The following is a 7347-nucleotide window of genomic DNA, read 5'->3' as shown; positions in this document are numbered from 1 at the left end:
TGTGCAGTCATCAGCGAACATCCCCACTTCTGACCTTATGATGGAGGGGAGGTCATTGATGAAGCAGCTGAAGATGTACCAGATGACACCAAAGCAAATCTCTTTGGCCCAGCAGGACTTTGGCAAGAATCTTCACCTGTGAGAAGAAGTCTGAACTGACTGGTCTTTTTCCTAACTCACTGTAATATTCACATATTAAAAAATCATGTGACAAGTGCCCAGTATATTTCAAAGCAAACATTTATTTTAGTGCACGCTACGATGTGTGTGCGGATTAGGCTGGAGGTTAAGGAGTGTGTGGCAGTTCTGATGGGAGAGGTTAAATGAAAGATGTGGGAATGTGAGGATGTTTGAGTGGAAGAAAGTGTTTTGGGGTTGTTGTTGTTGTATTAGAGGAGATGTAGACTCCTTTTCCCAGCGTGCAGCATGTAGGGTTAGTAGTGCTTTAAGAGGGTATAAAGTGTGATGGTGCCCAGGGGTATGCAGATTGGAAAGGGAGAGTGTGGTGACGTACCACCCTTGCCTACCCGCTTGAAGTGTCTTCACTTCTTTCTCAACATTGATCAGTCGTGGTGCTTGGGAGTCAATGCCACCTCCTTGCAGACAGCACAACTGATGTTGGCATCTGAAATGCCCAAGAGTCTGAAGCGCCTGACTTGTACCTCTTGGAGTGCTTGGAGGTTTTAATTTGAGAAACCAATTGTGCTTCTTCTGCCTGCTGCTCTGGCATGGTGCCCAGTAAGCTTAGCTGGCACCCAAGTGGGCATGTGGATACCAATCTGGACTGATTGATGCTGTGGTGACAAATATTGTCATTATTTGGTAGAAAGTATCAGCAAAACCACTTGTCGGCTCAGTACCTTTCTGCTGGACAGTGTTCTGTTGCTCCTGGAAGTCTACTGTGTTTTTGAAGAGTTATGTAATGGTTGAATGGAAATTTCCTGGAGGCTGGGCAGGGGGGGGGACAGTGGTTGTTGGGGGCGGGGGGTGGGGTGGGAGGTGGCGGGTGAGGCAGGGGTGCGGGGAAGTGTTCGCGGCTTACACAGTTTACACTTTCTACACTCAAGTTACAGCAGCGTTGTACCAAGAATATTTCAATGAACTTATTGCAGGAAACCTGTGTGTAACTCCCTCTGCTGGCAAATGGTACAACTTTCCAGCTCAACGACGGTGTAACAATGACGTAACTGAATGTGAGGTAATTTAGCAGCATTGAGCATTTGTATGTTGGATATAGTTTTAGAGTAAAGATACTGGCCGGAACTTTCCTATTAAAAAATGGATGGATTTGGAGTGTAGGGGCAGTTAAATTGTTAAAAATGTGAATCCCGACCTGATCCCGCCTCCAACTCGCCCATTTCCGGTTTTCCTGGGGGATGGGATGAGAGGGCGGGCGACCAACCCGCTCCCAGGGGGTGTTACCATAATTTGAATATTGTAATGAGGCTGGAAGCCTCTATTTCTCCCTCCATTTTGTGCTTAACTGCCTGTGGACCGATTTCACACAATTCGTGAAACATAGAAACATAGAAACATAGAAAATAGGTGCAGGAGTAGGCCATTCGGCCCTTCTAGCCTGCACCGCCATTCAATGAGTTCATGGCTGAACATTCAACTTCAGTACCCCATTCCTGCTTTCTCGCCATACCCCTTGATCCCCCTAGTAGTAAGGACCTCATCTAACTCCTTTTTGAATATATTTAGTGAATTGGCCTCAACAACTTTCTGTGGTAGAGAATTCCACAGGTTCACCACTCTCTGGGTGAAGAAGTTCCTCCGCATCTCGGTCCTAAATGGCTTCCCCCTTATCCTTAGACTGTGACCTCTGGTTCTGGACTTCCCCAACATTGGGAACATTCTTCCTGCATCTAACCTGTCTAACCCCGTCAGAATTTTAAATGTTTCTATGAGGTCCCCTCTCATTCTTCTGAACTCCAGTGAATACAAGCCCAGTTGATCCAGTCTTTCTTGATAGGTCAGTCCCGCCATCCCGGGAATCAGTCTGGTGAACCTTCGCTGCACTCCCTCAATAGCAAGAATGTCCTTCCTCAGGTTAGGAGACCAAAACTGTACACAATACTCCAGGTGTGGCCTCACCAATGCCCTGTACAACTGTAGCAACAGTAGAAACTCGGCAGTTAAACTGAGGCGGGGCCTGCTGCATCCAGGAGGTAAGTGGCTTTATAAGAACATAAGAAATAGGAGCAGGAGTAGGCCATTTGGCCCCTCGAGCCTGATCCTTCATTTAATAAGATCATGGCTGATCTGATCTTGGACTCAGCTCCACTTTCCTGCCCGCTCCTCATAATCCTTTACTCCCTTATCGTTCAAAAATCTGTCTATCTCAACCTTAAATATATTCCATGACCCAGCCTCCGCAGCTCTCTGGGGCAGAGAATTCCTTGGATTTACAACCCTCTGAGAGAAGAAATTCCTCCTCATCTCATTTCTAAATGGACGGTTCCTTTTTCTTAAACTATGCCCCCTAGTTCTAGATTACCTACCTCCTGGATCCAGGGTCCCTACCTAGCCCACCCCCTGCAATTGGAGACCCTCCCACGAAGCCTCCGCTCCCCACCCTCTGGCCTCCCCCCATCGCCAATGATGGTGATGAGGCCGGCCCCGATCCACCGCCCTCTCTCTGATCCCTGGCCACCCCATCCCCGATCCCCCTCCCGCAATCCCCGATCCACCCCCGCGATCCACGCTTTCCCGCCGATCCCCGATCTGCCCGATTCCCAACCACTCCCCATCGCCTGCTGGTTCCCTGCCGATCCTGCAACCCTCCCGATCCTCTCTTCCCCTTCCCGATTGCCTCCCCCCCCCCCCCCCAATCATTGACCCCCCGTCCGCTGATGCCTGACCCCACTCCTGCCGAACCTGACCACCCCCACCTTCCCGCCGGTCCCGACCCCCCTCCCTACGCTTCCAACTCCCCTCTCGCCGATCCTGACCCCGGAACTACGCTAGCAACTGAGGCCTACCCACCCACAGCCAGCTAGCCTCTCGAGCTGGCTGACTGCAGGCGAGAAACCGAAGCCTCACATTCAAATTAGGCCCTGCCAGTAAAATCTGCAGGGCCTGCGGGAAACCCGGCCTCCCTAGTTTCCCGCCTTCCTCAGAGCTCCCCCCCGCCCCACCGTCCACTTCAACCCCCAACCCACCTCCCCGAACAAAATTCTGGTCACTATTTGGATTTAGGTTATAAGGGCTCAAAATTGCTCAGGAGTTGCTCCGTTTTTTTTTTGAGCAACTTGATTTTTCTGGAGTATCTTAAAAATCACCATTTTGCACATTCAATTTGCGCCAGTGTAAGTGAGTTAGTTAGGATTTTTTTTAGTTTAGTTTAGTTTTTTTTCAAAAGGCGGCGTTACCAGCCACCTAGGCCCATTTTGGCCATTTAGGCCATTTTGGACAGCTAATAGAAACATAGAAACATAGAAAATAGGTGCAGGAGTAGGCCATTCGGCCCTTCGAGCCTGCACCGCCATTCAATGAGTTCATGGCTGAACATGCAACTTCAGTACCCCATTCCTGCTTTCTTGCCATACCCCTTGATCCCCCTAGTAGTAAGGACTACATCTAACTCCTTTTTGAATATATTTAGTGAAATGGCCTCAACAACTTTCTGTGGTAGAGAATTCCACAGGTTCACCACTCTCTGGGTGAAGAAGTTTCTCCTCATCTCGGTCCTAAATGGCTTACCCCTTATCCTTAGACTGTGACCCTTGGTTCTGGACTTCCCCAACATTGGGAACATTCTTCCTGCATCTAACCTGTCTAAACCCATCAGAATTTTAAACGTTTCGATGAGATCCCCTCTCACTCTTCTGAACTCCAGTGAATACAAGCCCAGTTGATCCAGTCTTTCTTGATAGGTCAGTCCCGTCATCCCGGGAATCAGTCTGGTAAATCTTCGCTGCACTCCCTCAATAGCAAGAATGTCCTTCAAGTTAGGAGACCAAAACTGTACACAATACTCCAGGTGTGGTCTCACCAAGGCCCTGTACAACTGTAGTAACACCACCCTGCCCCTGTACTCAAATCCCCTCGCTATGAAGGCCAACATGCCATTTGCTTTCTTAACCGCCTGCTGTACCTGCATGCCAACCTTCAATGACTGATGTACCATGACACCCAGGTCTCGTTACACCTCCCCTTTTCCTAATCTGTCACCATTCAGATAATAGTCTGTCTCTCTGTTTTTACCACCAAAGTGGATAACCTCACATTTAACCACATTATACTTCATCTGCCATGCATTTTGCCCACTCACCTAACCTATCCAAGTCACTCTGCAGCCTCATAGCATCCTCCTCGCAGCTCACACTGCCACTCAACTTAGTGTCATCCACAAATTTGGAGATACTACATTTAATCCCCTCATCTAAATCATTAATGTACAATGTAAACAGCTGAGGCCCCAGCACAGAACCTTGCGGTACCCCACTAGTCACTGCCTGCCATTCTGAAAAGTACCCATTTACTCCTACTCTTTGCTTCCTGTCTGCCAACCAGTTCTCAATCCATGTCAGCACACTACCCCCAATCCCATGTGCTTTAACTTTGCACATTAATCTCTTGTGTGACTTAGGCCAGTGTACGTGGCCACTTGTGGCCACACAGAAAACCCTTGCAGAGAGTTAGGAAATCAGCACAGGTAGGTACATCGGAGGCCAGCAGGACTTAATCGCTTGGCTAAAGAATGTGAATAGGATCAATCAGGACATCATATGACAAACTTTGCAAAGTTAATTTACTATACAACAGAAGCATTCATGGAAGCTTAAACTACAAAAATAAAAGAAGTAGAGACAAAACATTTACATAATTTTTTCAAAATATCCAAATAAAAAATAGAAGTACCTTCTGCTCGTAATTCTTAAGTTCTTATGTTCTCCCAGCCTCCTAAGCTCACCCACCATCATAGAAATATTTTATACTATATATCCAGAAAATTTACTGTTTGTTTTATGCTTTTAAATATTTTGAAAATTCAAGCAAAATTATTCCACCAAATCTAATATTCAAGAATTGATTATGATGTATTTGAAAGTATTTTCTATTAACTTGGTTAGGAAAGTATTTTCATCAACAGGGTTAAGGAAAGTCTTGAGTAAGCTCATTAAAATTACTGGCTACACAGTTATCACACCCCCCCACCCCCGGATCAAAACTCCCCCCCCCCCCCCCTCCCCAGATCAAAACTCTATCTCACCGGGGATCAAAACTCCCCCCACCCCGGGGATCAAAACTCCCCGCCGCCCCGGCTTGGGACCCGCACCAACATACTTGTTGTGGCCTTCTAGCCCGGGAAGGCAGCGGGCCAGCCTGTGCGGGAGGCCACTCGGCCCGGGATAGGGGTTGGACGCATCGGGTCCCATGCTGCAGCACACACACAGAGGCTGGAGGCAGGAGCTACTGTGCATGCGCACACACTCCAACGCGCATGTGGAGAGCTGTCGGCACTGTTTCTGGCGCAGTGCCCTAGCTCCGCCCCCCCAATTGACTGGCCACACCGTGCCAAGCCCTGGGAGAGGCTACACAGCCGCAGAATCGGGGGAGATTTTGTCGGCGCCGTTTTCAGCCCACAAAGTTGCCGCATCTCTGGCGAGTGCGCCGATAAAAGGGATGGACCAAATTTGAGCCCTAAGTGTGGAGATATTGCAGTTAATGCCTGAATAGAGGCAGAGCTGTATTGGTGTGTTTTTAGCAGTGATGTAAGTGGGTGGCCATAGTTGCACTGCCTACTCACATAACTAGAGTGCAAGCAGCAAAGCCCAGTGCAGGCACCAACTACATGCACAGAGCTCTGCCCAACAGACTCCAATTGTTGATTTCCAGTGATTAGAAAAAGCTAACAAGATAGACGACTATTTTCAGTCTTTAGAAATGGAAAGTGTACAGCTGGCAGTCCAAAAATTTTTTCAATTAATAAGGCAACTATGCTGAATGCCCCCTCCTACTGCTCCCCCCCCCCCCCCACCCCGCCTCTCCACCCCTCTCCGCAATTTGATTTTGTAGTTCACTGTTTTTAAGAGCAGAAGTTTATTATTTTCTGTCAGTACCTTGACATTCGTTATTGTTTATAGTTTGTGTTCATTTCCTGTAAGTGATCAAATAAAAGCAAAGAATAATACTTTTCAGGATGAACATTTATTAATTCTTGTCAACGTTTTTTGTTATTTCAGTAGGTCACTTTTCTGTCAATGAAAAGCAATTGCTTCTCACGTGTTAGTAATTAAAATCAAATTGCTCAGTCTTACATCGGTCTTAATAATGTTTTAAAAGTTAGTGCTACCAATTTGATCATATTCATATCATGTAACACTTCTAAATTAAAAATGATATCTAGGTGCAGACTTTGGTGATGGAGTGGTTTTGAGTCCTAATTCAATCCAAACAGGTGGAGTGAAAATATCACCTTTACTCATGTAAATATCTAGATGACAGTTTCCTTATGCAAACTGAATCTCCTATGAACTGAATTCTGTGCCTTTATCAGCAAAAGAAAAAAACACAAATACTGGAAATCTGAAATAAAATCAGAAAATTTTGAAACTGCGCAGCAGGTCAGTCAGCATCTATAACGAGAAAGGGTTACATAAAAACATAGGAATCAGGAGCAGGAATAGGCCATATGGCCCCTCGAGCCTGCTCCGCCATTCAACAAGTTCATGGCTGATCTTTGACCTCAACTCCACTTTCCCGCTGAATCTCCATATCCCTTGATTCCCTCAGAGTCTAAAAATCTATCTATCTCAGCAAAGATTCAGCATCCACAGCCCTTTGGGATAGAGAATTGCAAAGATTCACAACCCTCTGAGTGAAGAAATTCCTCATCATCTCAGTCTTAAATTGTTGACCCCTTATCCTGAGATGGTGCCCCCTAGTTCAAGACACTGCCGCCAGGGGAAACAACCTCTCAGCATCTACCCTGTCAATTATCCTCAGAATCTTATGGGCTGGATTTTCGAGGTTGTTTGCGACCCGTTTAGTGCCTGGGCGGAGCGCAAAAATGCTTTTTTTTGGTGCAAAACGAGGCGCACAACATTTTGCGCCCAGGCGTAACTTTCGGCAGTGGTTTTGCGGCGACGCTAAAACTTAGCGCCCGCCCGATGTTTTCACCGTTTGGATGACATCAATCAGCATGCATCGCCGGGCTAGCACCCCGATCAGAACTTTAGAGTATATCGCCCGATTTAGCGCCCACTCGGGAACTCGCCAGTAAAAACCAGTCGCACCCCAGGGCGCACCTGGTGCTAACGGCACCATCTTTAAAATGGAGCAGAAGTTGAGCATTAAAAGGACTGGGAGAAGAAGGCTGCATTTTTCATAGTGAAATTC

The sequence above is a fragment of the Pristiophorus japonicus genome, chromosome 9 (genome assembly GCF_044704955.1).
Source record: "Pristiophorus japonicus isolate sPriJap1 chromosome 9, sPriJap1.hap1, whole genome shotgun sequence".
Taxonomy (NCBI): Eukaryota; Metazoa; Chordata; class Chondrichthyes; family Pristiophoridae; genus Pristiophorus; species Pristiophorus japonicus.
This window is presented reverse-complemented; position numbering follows the sequence as displayed.